The sequence below is a fragment of the Rhinolophus sinicus genome, chromosome 17 (genome assembly GCF_057876585.1).
Source record: "Rhinolophus sinicus isolate RSI-liver-muscle chromosome 17, RSI-T2T, whole genome shotgun sequence".
Lineage (NCBI taxonomy): Eukaryota > Metazoa > Chordata > Mammalia > Chiroptera > Rhinolophidae > Rhinolophus > Rhinolophus sinicus.
In genome coordinates this window covers 68,007,498-68,023,357 of record NC_142517.1, presented here as the reverse complement: position 1 = coordinate 68,023,357, position 15,860 = coordinate 68,007,498, and the positions used below count along the sequence as shown (strand labels likewise).

The following is a 15,860-nucleotide window of genomic DNA, read 5'->3' as shown; positions in this document are numbered from 1 at the left end:
TATTAACTGCCTTCCTCAGTTAAGCAACTTTATGTGGTGTGAAATGCAAAGAATCATGTTTATAAATTCTATTACCAATAAATCTTCATGAGTAAAGGTGAGTTGGTGAAAAACTTATGTAAACTAATAAATTTATTATAATTACCAACTATAAAAGAGTATAAGCACTTAATATTATGTATCTGCCTTTAATATTATGAATCTATAATTATACTACTATGACATATTCGAAAGGAAGAATCAATAAAGTGAAACTTTTATCAAGGACTAAAAGTAAAAAGCAAAGTCAAATATTTTATATATACTGTTTCCTGGTGCCTTAAACATCACTTCCAGTAACATTATCTGAAGCTAAAATATTCAATTGAAGGAAACATACTGATATGTTAGAGCTAAAAGGGACCCTGAAGATGAAGAAGCTAAGGGAGAGATCTAAACAGACTATGTGACATGCCCAAGATCATACAGCTAGTTAGTAGCAGCCACAGACCTAGAATAATCTCTCCTAACTCTACATCTGAGACTTGGACAATGTGCAATAAAGTCAAAGAGTTAATTCTAATATATGAGGGATTGATTGAAAAGTTAGATGTTGTCCCTTCAAGTTAAAAACCTTTGAATTTAACGACTTCTACTTACTTGATTTTATATTCCTAGGAAAGTAACTTTAAAATATCATAAAATTTTAAAAGCTAAAAGTAATGAAAACAACAAAGGAAATTTACGCACTTTCTTAAATAAAAACCATGAAAAAGGACTTAACGTCTAAAGGAAGCCAGAGATTTATTGGGGGTGTATGCGTGTATGGTAGTAGTGGTTTTTGTTTTGTATTGTTCGGTTTTTTAAATTGTTAGAGCACTTAACTATAAATAAATCTCTAGGAATTTACTAATGACTATAAGAAAACAGGTACCAAGAATTTCAAAACTGAAAATCCAAGTCATTTTAATTATCATGTGAATTAGAAATAAAGGACATCTTTTTTAAAAAGTCAAAAGTAATTGAAAAAGATTAAATCAGTACACCCAATTCTCTATACTATGCATATATTTTTCCTGAAGTGCATATTCATGAGCTGACAGTAGAGACAGGCTGGCTGCTTTGTTTGACTATAGTTCTGTTTACCTCATACTGTCAGGAATGGATTTTGACACTCACAGCATTAATATTTCTATTTTTATTGATATAATTAGCATTGCTATAAATAATTTCTCAACCTGCCATATCCAAGTATGTCATTACAATCAGCAATATCAGAGCTTCTTTTTCCTATATGATGCCTTGGAAATAGACTACTGGCCCAAAGAACCACAGTGACCTCATGGTGTGGAAATTACTGAGGAAAAAAAAAATGTTGCCCTGTCAATAGACACTACTGTTTTGTGTATGACTTAACTGAACAAACTAGTTTATATTTGTTTGAAACTAAAGTTTCTCACCAATCTGCTGTTTCAGTTTCACATCACACCATATTGTACCTAAAACAGGCAATCTGGATTCTTGTTGATACTTTCCCCCCATCCCCAAACAGCTCAGGAAATCGGTTTTATATACTAGGCTTGAATTATAAAGCAAAAGAATTAAGACACCCAAAATTCAGAATGGGTGGGTGAAAATAAGGATGCTTGAAGTCTTATGTATAACTGCTAGTGGGTGGCCCACTTGTGAGTTTTTGATCATTACATGAAAGCAAAATCAAAACATATTTTATCTTGCCTCTACATCATGTCAGCTGTGACGATAACCTTATCCAGACCTTGAATAGTTTGTTCATAAAACAAAGTGGGGTGACTGACCCAATGCATATTCAACACAGAGTATGAAGGCCAAAACAAAATGACAATACAATTCAAAACAAGTCTGTGGAAATTTCAGACAAGGATATTAAACCTTTCTTTGTCTCTATCACTTGACAGATGGTTAGCCCTCACACAGCCTAGTATCTCTGGCAAAGAAATGACTGTGTCTAGCCAATAACACCCCAAATTTTGACTAAAAATGCACTGTACATATACTTACACTTACCTTACAAATATGCATATTAATAGAATTAGTCATGCTTATTTTATTACTATAAAAATTTGACAGATGTCAAGATTTTATCCTTTGCCCTATGAATATGTCTTTTTGAAACTCTCAACTATCTTATTATGTGGATCCAGGGTTTGAAGAACTCCTCACTGTAGATTTCATTCATTTTATGGGCTGCTTGGTAATAACACTTTTAAAAATCTTCCAAATTATTTTTTGAATATAAAATTATTATAAAATTTAAAGATTTAATTAGCTTGTGTTTCTATGTTGCTCAAAGTTTTAGTAACTAAAAGATTTAGTTAAAATCACCTGGGAACTTTGAATGCCTTCCATGTCGAGGACCATAGGCAGGACTGGGATTATTTATCCAGTACTGAAATATGTCTTTATTCAAAAACTGCATATATATATAATATATATATATATAATATATATAATATTTGCATGCATATAAACACACGTAGATCAACCATCCTCACCAGAATTAGGAAAAGTTCTTAATTTTTAACATTTTACAATTCTTCCACTTTGCTTTTTAAAATAAAGACTTCAGCTAAAACAATATATTCCATTAGTTACAGCCTCTGCTTTTCTTCCTAAATCTTGCTATTTATAGCTTTCAGATGCAGGCAGTTCTGTATACAAGTAGCCAGAGGCAACTTCAATGTTCTCTAAAGTGCATTAATATGTACCCTTTCTGGAAGAGGTGATTATGCTACAAATTAGCATAAATAAAGATCTAATGTACGTAAAGAAATACAAGCCCTTCAGAGCAGGGGACAGGAAGACCCGTGGTGCAGGGATTGTGTAAAAAAAGTTATCCTACTTAAGAACTGAACATGTATATGGCTAACAAAATAAGACTCGCCATGACAGAAAAATAACAAAAATCAGAACTTGTTATTTGAGAACTATGAATTAAGTTTTGGAAAGGTGAGACACCCACTACTTGAAGCAACAAACTAAGCATTAAATCATATACTCCCTTAACCAGGCACCAAGTTTCCTTCTGTTAGCAACCTAGGATTTTTACACCTACAGACTAAATGATTAGATTTAAAGTAATGCTAAAATCTTCTGTAATGTTCCTCTTGCATTACAAATGGTCTATTAAATCAGAGAAGTGCCAATCAAATGCTTTTGTAGTTTGAAAGAAAGGTTTAAATAACAAAGCATTTTTTTGCAGGCCTCTCTTTTTTTTCCTCTCTTTAATGTCACCTATAAATTAATTACAACAAATTTCTATCTTCTCTTGATAAAACCACAACTGAAAAAGATTTAGGCACTAGATTTTCAGATCTATTCCTAAATCAAATTCTAACTGAAAAAATTAAGATATTCTAGCTCACGTTTTACCACAATTTGCTAACAAAAGCTTCATAGGAATTGTAGTGAATTTCAAGACAGATTTTTTTTTTTTACTATAGAGTAACATTTTATTTCAAAGCCATGCTTAAAATTATGAAAAAATACAAATAGAATAAAACCCCTATTTTGTTTAAAAAAAAGACCTATTTTAACGTATGGAGAATGTTTCATGACAATAACAAAGAGTAAAAATAAGAAATAAAGTAAGCTCTTCCCTTCTTATCATTGGCAATTGGTAAACAGCTCACTGCCCCTCAAACTCTGTAAACTCTCTCAAAATGTATTCCCTAAAGCGAGAAAACAGCCGGGTTTTAAAATTCCATCCAAAAATCTCTTCTAACAATCTGAAGCACACCTGTGACATTAAAATATAAACTCTACCAGGGCAGGTAATTTTATTTCTTGTTCAGTTACTTCCCAAGTGTCTATAAAACTGTCTAGAACAAGTTCTTGAATTTAAACATCCATTTCAGCAAAGCATGGTTATTTCAGAGAATAAAGCAGAGCCCATCGAGCTCCACTTTTGTATTCTAAATGTTTTAAAGAAGTCTCTCCCTACCACTCATTCTAAAATATTTGGAATAATTTGTAATTCATTTATAAATTTTAGATCCTTTACAGGAATTTAGTCCTATCTTCTATTGCTCTTCTAAACTGACCTAATTATTCAGTGTAGCCTAGCCTTTTTCTAGGAAGTCCAATTTGGTGAGAAAGTCTTCTGAAGACTTTCACTACTGAGACACAGACAATTCATTTAAAGTGGCTTTTTTCTTAGATTTTATTCCTGTATCAAGCAGTCAAATCGCATTGACAGCAAGAGTAGTTGAGTATTTGTGGGTCTCAAAAACTTTCTGACCTAACTACGTAGGAAACTGGCATTACATCAACTAGTAGTTCTAAACATACACACACATTCCAAATTATAACTCTTCCATGAAAGTTCTTCCTCTACTATTCTTAAACGCATATTGTCTTTTAGTAGCTAGTCAGTGTACACCTATATTTTCTTGGTGTAGTATTTGTAATCTTAAAATACTGGCATCTTAACTGGACTAGACAGGTAAGCATAAGGACTTGTTCCTGGAAATGGATAAAATCTGACCGTTTTTTAGTCTTAAACTTCTTTTTTCAGTCGGTTAAAATCAGGACCTCACCATGAAAAGGTGTTTTGCTTTGAAGGCTGGTAGCCAGTGAACTTGTCACCTGATCTTCATATACAAAAGGCCTATATTCCACTGGTCTAGATCTGAAATCACAAAACCAAAAATATCCCAACTGCTGGACTCACTGAGCAGCTAATAAATTTCTAAAAAATTCACTTTTCTTCTCAGCTGTTTATTTGAGCACCATATATCCTCAAGCGTAAAGTGCTCCAAAATTGAGTTCAATGGAACTCACAATCCCCATTTTAGGAATTAAACCTTGAGCACTGAACAATGAGTAACATCAGGAATTCTTCAAGGACAATTCCAAAAGCTTTCTTGAGAAGACTATTCCCGAGGGCACAGTGATACCATGCACTACATGTGCAAGGACAACTTTGATACATTCTGAATAAGAATGAGAAACAGCAAACAAATTCATGAAAAATCAATGCAATTGTTTTGGTTTTTTTGTTGTTCTTTTCCTAGAAATATAAAAATACCTAGTTGCAAAGCATAAATGCATAAAATAGACACATCTGGACTGGTCAAATTTCCATGTGTGGGGTGGGGGGTGTATTTTAACTATTCCCAGGTGACAGCAAAGGATACTTGGGATTAGGAGCAACAGGTAGGAAAGGAAATTTATGAATTTGTCAATAATAACTGATTATCATTTCAATTTAGTATTTACAGCTATAGAATTTATTTACAAAATGATCGTTATAACTTATGTTTCAAAATTTTCAAGTTACTATAGTAATTTTAGATTTAAATTCATTTGAAAACATTGGGGCAATGAGTGCCTCTGCTAATTTTATTAGCTGGAATTTACACACGACCACGGGATGAGAAAACTCTACAATTTGGCAACATTTTGGTATTTTTAATGGTAAGTAATGAAGACAATTTTCACATGTCTAGAAAGTTAACATGTTCAACTTAGCTTGGGCCAATGCTGACTCTGAGGATAGTACTTAACCCATATGCTACCAAATTACTTTCTGTTCCATTCAGATTTTTGTTGGAGAACTGTTATCCTGCTACTGACCCAATTCAACAGGGTTCAGTGTTAGATCAGTGGATAACAGCGCTAGGTAGTGTAGCTATACGCCATATTGTGTTTTTAGCTAATGTTTATAGTTTATGTGTGTACCTAGCATATGCTTGTGCAAGTGTGTTTATCAATAGAACTTTTGGGGAAATCCCTGCCTCCTGCCTTTTCAGCATCCTTAATAAGGATAACAGATTCAGGGAGGTGGGGGCGTGGGGTGGGTGGTGGGAGAGGACCAGAAAGCCAGATAGTAATGCATTGAACAACGTGAGAGTGCAATTCTTTTAAACTTTCAAAAACCTTCCAATCGTTTTATCTCAGCTACTGAAAAGCGTAAACATTTTTTAATGTTTCCAAAGGTGCTAAAAAGAGAGAAAGAAGGTGTCTTCCTTTCCCAAGCCCCCTCCTCTCTAGTCGAAGCAGCGAAGCAGGCGGGGGCAGCTCCGAGGTCTGGCGGGGGCGTCCGGCGGCTCTGGGGCCAGGACACCTCCCGCCCCCCAGTTCTCTGAAGACGCTCCAGAGACCGCGAGAGCCAAGGCAAGCAGGGGAGGGCCAGGAGAGAGGGGGGCGGAAGACAAGCGGGCGCCTCTAGCAGCTCCAGAGCCCAGGCTAGTCCCCCTCAGCTCCTCTTCTTGGAAGCGGCAGCTCCAGGCGCAGGGAGTAGAGAGAAGTAGGTAAAGACACGTTTCCAGCTGCGGGACGCCCCGCCCGCTCCTGGGACGCGAGACCCTCCCGCGCTCCCTCCCTCCCAGCCAGGTCGGGTGAGGACGTAGTCGCCGCCGGGCGCGAGGAGGGGCGCCCGGGGAGAGGAGGCGCGAGCGGGGCGGGGCGCAGGGGCGCGCGCTCGGCCGGCCGACAGCCCGCGGGCTCGCCTCTCAAACTCGCTTCTCCAACCTCACCCTGCTCCCCTCCTTTCTCGCCCCGCCGCCCCCCACTCCGAGCGCCTCGCAGACGCCTCATCCCCCTCGGCACGCACACACCCCTCCCGCCCGCCCTACAACAAATTAGAGTTTTTGGCGTTACCTCCTCGCGCTCTTTAATCTTCTTTCCTCAACTCCTAAACTTCCCCCGCCCTTACTTCTTCGGTAGAAGGTCCACATTGGGCGCTTCACGCCGCGAACCCTCTGTCTTTCCCCACTATTGGGTTGCTCTTATGCCATTCTTGGCTTCAGTGAGCCTATAAGAATGGGACGCTCCTCGTGAGGTTGCCGCCCATAAACAAAATGCACTCTTCCTCCTCCCCTCCCATGTCCCCGCCCCCATCTTCCTCTTCCCTCATCTCTTCCGCCTTCGATTGGGCTAGAAGAGGCCCAATCCGCTATCTCAAACAGTTATTGGAGCGCCGACACTTCGCTCAGAGAACTGTTAACAGGCGATTGGTCAACACTCTTCCCACTCCATCAGCCCCCAACCCCCGCATATCGCCCAGTCTGGAGAGGTCAGTGGTTTCTCGTTGTTCAGTGATCCTAGAGGCGGGAAGCTATTGGTTGAGAGAGCCCGTCAGACCGGACTAGAATGAGCTGTGATTGGTCAATACAGATACGATCAGGTTTGGTTGTCTACTCCTCCGCTCCTCCTCCCTTTTTTTCTCCACGCCCCCGCCCCCTTCCTGACTGCTTTTACTTTCTACGCATTTCTATTTCCTCCTTTATTTATTTATTTGTGATAAACTTAAATGACCCGGCGAGGGAGGCGGGATTCGACGAGAGGCCGAGGATGACGAAGGGCGGCCTGGGACCAATTGCTGAGGGGGCCGCGGGGAGAGGGGCAGCCGCGGTGACCAGTGAGAGGCAGGTGCCTGGAGCGCGCTAGGCCTATGGAGCCGGGATGCCCCAGCGGAGGCGGCGGTTACCCGCTGTCTGGCGCGGCGAGCTCGCGGGGGAGCCGCGGGAGGGGAGGAGGTGGTGTCACTGTCGCAGACGGCTGAGGCAGCAGTGTGGAAACTGGAACCGGGGCGGTGGGAGGGAAAGCGGGAGAGAGGGTCTGGCTAGGCGGTGTCTGAAAGGCCACACTGGATCAGGCTTGATTCCTGCGGAGCGGGGCGCAGGTTGCCAAGCTAGGAGGTCACCGGAGGCCGCTGAAGCAGTGCCAGAGCTCAAAGGGAAATTTTGTTCGTTCAGGAGGTTTAGAAAAATGCTCTGTAAAACAGTTCGAAGTCAGTCGCCCTTAACACAAATGTGGATAGTATCCTAACGGGAAAAGCAGATTGCGTTCCTGAACGCCTGAAGTACCAGCGACCCAACTGGAGCCCAAAATGCAATATCCTGAGGGCTAAAGAACAAATAAAGCAACACGGAAAATTAAATGCGGTTCAGATGTTCAATAAAACCTTCATCCTCATCCATTTGTCACTCAATATAGCACTCCCCAGAGCCAAATTCTTCCTACTAAGTGTTTGTTGGTCCAGTCCTCAGGCATAGGGGAAAAAGTGAGGCACAAGGCCAGCAGGAATCTCAGGGAAGATTCCTAAAAAGGATTCCTCAAAAGGGCTAAGATGGAAAAAAGAAAAAACCCTTTCACTATTAAAAAAAAAAAAAAAAATTGCCAAAAAAAAAAAATGCACTTTTTAGGAAACGGCTATCAATAACATCACAGAATAAGGGACTTTACCAAAAGTAGCATCCGTACAAAGAATATAGTGTATTTGCAGTTTGAAAACTTTTTATAGGACATGCATTTGATGTATAGTTTCCAATAGACTTATGTCAAGTCCTTGTAGCTTTATCCTAAGCTTCCTTGGATATAGCTTGCATTAAAGAAAAAATTATTTTGGGTACTTGTTAAAGATGGTTAGGCAGCCTAGTTAGGGCCATCAAGATAGGTATAGGGACCACAGTGCTAGAATTTTCCAGTGGGAGAGACATGGGGCTGGACTCCAAATACGGAATGGGCAGGTGGAAATTTTAGCCAAGGAGCAGGGTGGGGGTCAGTGTATGGAAAATTACCAAGGAAACCTTAGGGGTAAGGGCACTGGGGGAGGAGGGGAATCTGGCTAAACCCACCTAACTGGATTCTTGCTGAAGACAGGCCAGAGTGATCAGACATCACCTGAGGGTGGGTGGAGGATAAGGAACCTGATCATTTATCCAGAGTGATTAGATATGGAGCTGGAGGTGGAGGGTGGTCTTGCTAAACTGACTGTTGCAGGGTTATTGCTAAAACTGGATTTTTACAAGGAAGCACAGATGCCTGGCTTTGATTAGAGGGTCTTTGGCAGAACCTAAGCAAAATAAGTTGGCCCTGGTGAAAAAAATGTGCAAAGCCTTGACCTGCTAAATACTATTAGACATATCTTTTGAGGAATATGTGTATGAGGTTCTCAGAATCCAGAAAATTATTGCATCAAGTATTACATTTGAAGTCCAGTAAAGTGTACAAATTGCTACCGAGTCTGAAAGCCAAAACATGTTAGAATTTATGTATAAATCTTAGCTAAAAGGTGATGTAGTGACTAGTAAGTATTCCATACACAAATCCTCAGCTTCAAATGAGAAAATTCAATAAACTTTAACAAAGGTATTTAGTTATTTCCATAATTTTTCCAAGGGGCAATGGCCACTCCCTCTACCACTTAAAACTCATCCTTTTAAACTAGTTTTTGAAGGTATTTTTCAATGTGTTCACGTGAGAGTTGTTAGGATTATTATTGATAAGGCATTAGGAAAGCAGTGTAAAATATTTAAGTCAAATGTTGGTGATTAAAGCCTTGGATGTTACTGCCCCTATATAAGATGGTGATTACATCGTGTCCTAATGTTAGTATCTGGGTTAGAATGCTATCTATAAGAAATGCATATATTACACACACCTTGGCGATCAACACACATATATATATACAAACATCCCAAAAGTTGTAGCAAGAATTCAATCATAATTATGTCAAGGGACGAAAGACATATTTTTCTGGTTAGCAATGATCAGAATCAAGAAAAAAGGATACAATAAGAATAATAAGAAAGCTTGGGAGGGTGATGAAGCAGGCATGATTGATAGAAAATGAAAATAAAAGTTATGATTGTTTGGAAAAGAACTTTATAAGGAATTTGGTGGTCCCCTGACCTAGTGCCTTCACAGATCCTAAATAGTTTCCAGTCCCTAAAGCATCAAAAGTGCTTCATAGAGGCCAAACTAGTAGTAAATTTACCTTCCCTATGTTACAAATGACCCTCCAACTTTGGATGTTTTATCCATGTCCCAAGTGGCAGAGCTTGTTTTCAAACTCACGTCTCTCTGCCTCTTTTCACTATGTTATTTACTCATTCATTCAACAAATCATAAGTGCGTGTTATTTGTTATATATAAATATATATATACATATACATATATATACATATATATGTATGTGTGTATATACATATATATATATATATATATATATATATATATATATATACAGAGAGAGAGAGAGAGAGAGAGAGAGAGAGAGAGAGAGAGAGAGAGAGAGGAGAGACGGAGGGACAGCATTTAAAATTGACAAGAACTTTGAAACTAAAGATAGACAAGATTTGGCATTTTTCTCCAGAGCTCACAGTGTATCAGGAGAGAAGTAAAGGGGTAAATTATTATGCTGTGTACATTTGTGGTATATATAACATGGGAATGTAGAAGAGAGGATGCCTAACTCGCAAGAATTTGGGAATATATGTAATACACTGTACTCATCATTGTACTGAATCCAAAAGTTAATCAAATCATATGATGCTCTCAAGGGGCTTAGATTCTAATAAGGGCACTAATTAGACATACACAGGAAAAGAAAACACTATATTACTAGACAAAATGAGAAGCGTTTTAATGATGGCATAAATAAAGTGCTATAGGAGAGCAGAAAAGAAATACTATTTACATCTTGAGTAGTGGAGAGTAGGAAATCATGGAAATCTTAATGGAAGGTAGGACTTTTGAGGTAGTCTTTGAAGGATGTGTTAGAGAACTTAACCACCCTTCCTCACACACAACATATATGAAATACACATCACTTGATATTTTTTACTGTTGACTCAAAGACAAGAACTTTTCTATAGATGTACCCACCAATAACCTGCGCAGTTAATAGCCAATAAAAGAATATTAAAAGAAAAATGAGTCTTCCTTTCATAGTGAAGTAAAATTGAATGAAACATCAAAATGTGTTAGGGCAACATGCCAATAATTAAGCTTAGACAATTGGCATCTAAAGCAGCAAAAAAGGGATTTCTGTAAATCCACCTGTAACCCAGATGTGATACAAGTTATTCTGGTGTTGGAGACATATAAAATTTGCCTTGAACCCCCAAATCCACAATAAGGCAGAAGTTTGAGGCCCTTATATTTACTGAATTTACAGGGGTAAGCTGAATTTGCCAACTAACTTTTTCCTGGGGAGTATCTAATGAGTCTGTACATGTTCTGACTCTCTGGTATTTGGTTCATCAATTCCTCTTTGTGTCCACAAGTTTCTAGTGTTTTTAAAAATACAGTTTTTGTAATTTATCTGATTTTTTTTTTAGTTCACGTGAGAGTTCTGACCTAATATCTTTTATATCCTATCTGGGGGCAAAAGTTTTACATATTAAAGTTTTAATTTCAGACAAATTATTTTTCAGTTGTAAAATTTGATTCCCATTGATGTAATCATGTCTATGCTGAAATTCTCCATTTTTCCTCTTATTCTAAACTTTAAATATGCTTATTTAGTAACACATACTTAATATCTGTAAAACTCCCATACCTGTGGACCTGTTTCTGTTGTTTTTCTCTTGGTTTGAGACATTCATTCCTGTTTTTTTAGCATAGCTCATAATTTTTTAATGAATGCTGGATATTGTGATGAACAATTCTGGAGATTACGTTTTCTTCTGGGAGGCAGCAAGTATGCAGGCAGATCACATTGATTCTGAGAAAGGTTGGCGTTAGTATTTATTTGGGCAGGTCTGTTTCAGACAGATTTATTTCCATAGGCATAGCCTTTCTGCTGTCTCAAATGAAAGTCTGGGTGTTTACAAATTCTTCTCTTGTTTAGCAATCTCTGAACTCCATCATCTGTCTCCCAAGCAAGAAATTTCTGCTCAGTTCTAGCCTCATAGCTGCTGTTTTCTGATGGATTTGTTGGCATTACTCTGTCCATATACAGCTTAAAAGTTCACAAACTCAAGAAGAGAAAATCAAACGCAAAGCTTTGGGCTTACTTCTCTGTCATTCCTTCCTCTCTGAAATTTTGCCCCTTGAATTTCAACCTCTTTGGCAGAGTTATATCCTATCCTCTCTTGGCGTCTACCAGTGAGACTGTAACTTTTTACTCAGAATTTATTCCCTCTTTTTTTGAGTTAGGAAACGCCTCAGGGAAAAGGCCAGATTGACTTTAGAGCTCTCCTTGTTATGCTTCCCTTCTGTCAGGAGTCAGCCCCTCAAACTGTCTGCATCAGTTGTCTTCAAACAAATGTCTTATATAGTTTTAGTCAGCTTTTGTAGTTGTTTCTGGCACAAAGTTAGTCTGGTATAAGCTGCTTCATCATGACTGGAACCCCTATGAATGAAAATATATCACTTTATCTAGTGGCGCATACAAAACCAGGTCACATATATTTTAATATTCAAATTAAAAATTCCTAACCATCATCAAATAGAGTGACCAGGTCTTTCATCCCAATGCAGGCTGTCCCAATGATAAGTCTAAGATTCTCAGATATGCTTACTAAGTCCGAGGTCTCTTTCCTACTTTTTGTCTCATGACCGGAATATCTGGTTTATTCAGCAGCAAAGTCTTCTATTGATGCTGTTTCTTCCATCCAGTGTTGCTTTGAAAACTGATGGCTCTCTCTCTAAGGTGAATAGCATATGTCACTATAGATGGTCCCACCCTGATTTCTTAGCGGTCAAGCATGGTGAAGAAACCCCTTTCCCTGTGTCAGTGTAATTTGTGGACTCACAAGCCTAGGCTTCAAATCTTGTAGTTATTTCATTGTAGAGCTCTTTCAGAAAAAAGAAAAAAAAAGAGAACAGAGATAAATAGTTTACTCTTGGCATCCATGTAATGGATAGGTAGTTGCATCAGAAGGATTTCTTACCTCAACTACATACTGAGCCAGAACAAGCCCTCTCCTGTAAACTTTCTGTCCTAATCCTCAGGTAAAGGTGGAATTCTTTCCCTTATTGCCCTAAGGTCTACTGCAATTTCTGTCACTGGATAAATCACATTTTATCCAGGGAAAACATTATGATTGTAATACCAAAGGGCAATCATTTAAATGTGATTTACCCAGCAAGATTCTGCCTCCCTGAGGCTCTGTTGTTCAGTGAATGCTTCGGTGTTGACATAGGATCACTTCTAGTTGTTAAAAGAATTGTCTTTAGACCTAGTGTATATTGGAAATCTACCAGAGAAGACGTATTAGTTTCCTATTGTTGTTGTAACAAATTATCACAAATTTAGTGACTTAAAACAACACAAGTTTATTTTCCCATAGTTCTGGACATCAGAAGTCCAAAATCAATCTCAGTGGGCTAAAATCAAGGTGGCACAGAACTGAGTTCCTTCTGGAGGTTCCAAGTGAGCCTTTAGTTTCTGGAGGCCACCGTCATTCCTTGGCTTGTGGCCCCCTCCCCTATCTTCAAAGCCAGCCACATAGCATTTTCCAATCACTGTCTACTCCTGTCTAACAACTTTTTCTAACTCCAACCCTCCTACCTCCGTTTTATGAGCATCCCTGTGATTACACTGGGCTACCTGGGTAATCTCCCCATCTCAAAATCCTTAATCACATCTGGAAAGTCCTTTTTGCTATGTAACACATTCACGGGTTCTGAGGATTAAAATATGGACATATCTGGGGGCAGGGAGGCAACTATTCATCCTACCATAGAAAGACTCTTACCGCTCTCATCATTATACTCTGAAAAAAGCCCAAGGAACATAGAGCTTTCATTTTTAAAATTAAACTTAATATTCTAGATAAAACTCCCTAGGTTTGAACAGTAATCCTTGAGTAGATTTTTCTTACATAGCAATTCCATAGGACTAAACCACTCTATAGCTTAAGGTTTTCTGGACTATTTCCTGAGTGTAGACCTTTGGCTAGGGGCCGGGGTGGGGGCAAGATGGGGGGGTTAGATGAGTTAGAGATGGCCAGTATGATTGCTACATTGCTAAATGTTTTTTAGAGAACAGACCTAAAATCAGTTCTTTTTTTTTTTTTCTTTTTTTTTTAAGATCTTTCAAAATTATGTAACGGGCTTCAGTTTGGAAATAGCTCAATTTATCAAAGATTAATTACATGTCTCTCACAGGCCAATGGAAAATGCAATAGCGTCTAATCAAGAATCACAGCGAGGAAGCTAGAGTCAGAGGAAAGACCATGAACTCTACCAAGGTCCTTCTTTGTCTTCCTCCACAAATCCAGTAAGTCCATTTCCTAATACAGACCTATTTTATTTTTTGTCTATTTGTAATGGCAGAAAGAAACATAAGGACCTTTGATGACTTGTGTTTTTTTTTTTCTTGAAGAATGTGACTGTATGTTATGACAGATGTTGCTAGCTTTGTGAACTGTGACAAAAGTAGATCATGCCTACAGGTAAAGAAATACTAAAAATCATCACCTGGTAGGGAAAAGCATAAAGGAAATTTGAGAGATTAATTTCTTTTCTCAAATTTTGCATCCCTAAACCATTTGTGCAGAAAATTAATCTGCTCTATAATAAATCTCCAGAAATTTGTTTAAAACCTCTTCTGGTAACTCTAGTATTCTTCAACTTTTTAGTTAGAATTTTAATGTTTCTAGGTTTATGAAATGCACCTAAGTGAATGACATTCTAAATGCCAAGGACATTTTAAGTTTCAAAACAGGATGCCTTTCAGAGATTCAAATTTTAACAACTATCCTCATAAAAATCAGTGGAAAGTGCAGAAGCCATGGGGGGAAATGATAATACACTTTTAAGTTTGAAGACTGGATATCTTGAAAAAAAATATATGATGCACCTTTTGTAATTACACATAAATTTTGTTGTATAAGAATATATAAGTACATTATGTATAACTTGATTTTCTTGGCCCATTTGGAGGACATAAACACCCCCAAAAGTAAGGTCTTTTTTTTCACTAGTTTTTAAACAGGTCATCATAAAAAATGTTTTCCTTGCCTTCTAATTTTAGCATTTCCTTCAACCCTTCATACATTATACACTGCAAATAATGTTCAAAATTGTGAGGCTGCAGTACTGTCATTCTGAATGAAAATTTTTCATTGGATCCATACACATCTGTCATTATGGACAGTACTGATAAGCTCCCTATAAGCCAGAAGGCTGGTTTTGAAGCCCAGAGCTTTAAAAATGTTCAAGGATTTGATTGCAAGACTGGTACTATTGAAAACATACGAGAACCAAATGCTTGCAATAGGTGGTTATGTTCTCAGGAAACTGGGTTGATTTAGATTTGGCCGACAAGCAAAGAGTGGTTCCTTATAAATAAGAGACCCAAGAGCATATAATCACAACCCTGTGTGTGCACCCCATCTTGAAAAGCTGACTCCATCTTGAAGCCAATCCGTCAGCTTAACTTCTGAGTAAATGAGGCTGGACTTTTGATCCACTACCCTTCGCCCTGGTGGACTCCGGAATGTGTAAAGAGATTTCAGGCTAGTCCTGAAGTTTCCATTACTCTTTCCTCTGGGGCAAGGAGCCCTTGATGTTATCTATCTCTTAGCTCTCCCTGGCGCCAGGGCCTCAGTATCTGGCTTCTTGGTCTCCCCCTGACTATCCATACACTCTTTTCCTAGCACTTAGCCCCATCTCCACGGGGGCATAAGAGAGGGCGGTGTAGGCGGTGGAAGATGTGGAGATCTTAATGTCCTGCGGCCACCCAGGACCCATTTCTGTAGTAAGTTCCCTTTAGAATCCATTAATGGACAAGCTGGACTTGTCTACCTTGTTCTTTGGTCTCTCAGCTCCTTTGCATACACAACCTTTACAGGGGACACTTTGCTAGGTCTTCCGCTTCTTGTCAATCCTCAAACGTTTTAGTGCTTCCCTATGCCAGTAGGGGAAGAGAAGTGGTATATATATTCCTGAAGTAAATTTGAGTTCCTTCATAGAGGAGAGGAAGAATAAGGGAAAGGGAAGGAAAGATATTTAGACCCACTTCCTGATTCTCGTCATGAACACCCTGATTAATCTCTACATACTAGATCAGTGCTTGCTTTCTTTGTTATCTGTACTACCTACCCTTCAAATTCGGAGTTAATATATTTGAATTGGGAAGGAATGCAAAGCACGTATCTTGA

The 15,860-nt window shown here is 38.7% G+C and overlaps 1 protein-coding gene across 4 annotated transcripts in view; it reads right to left on the bottom strand.

The window, feature by feature from the left end:
* Nucleotides 1-6,764, bottom strand: part of ZBTB20 (zinc finger and BTB domain containing 20) — a 777,577-nt gene extending 770,813 nt beyond the window's left edge. For 3 of the 4 annotated variants that reach the window (XM_074331585.2, XM_019734851.3, XM_019734862.3), the window contains exon 1: nt 6,622-6,751. The gene's annotated coding sequence lies outside the window, so the exon portion shown is untranslated. Of the gene's footprint in view, nt 1-6,621 lie in introns of all 4 variants that reach the window. The other variant, XR_016019692.1, reaches the window with a different exon arrangement.
* Between the last annotated feature and the right edge of the window lie 9,096 nt (nt 6,765-15,860).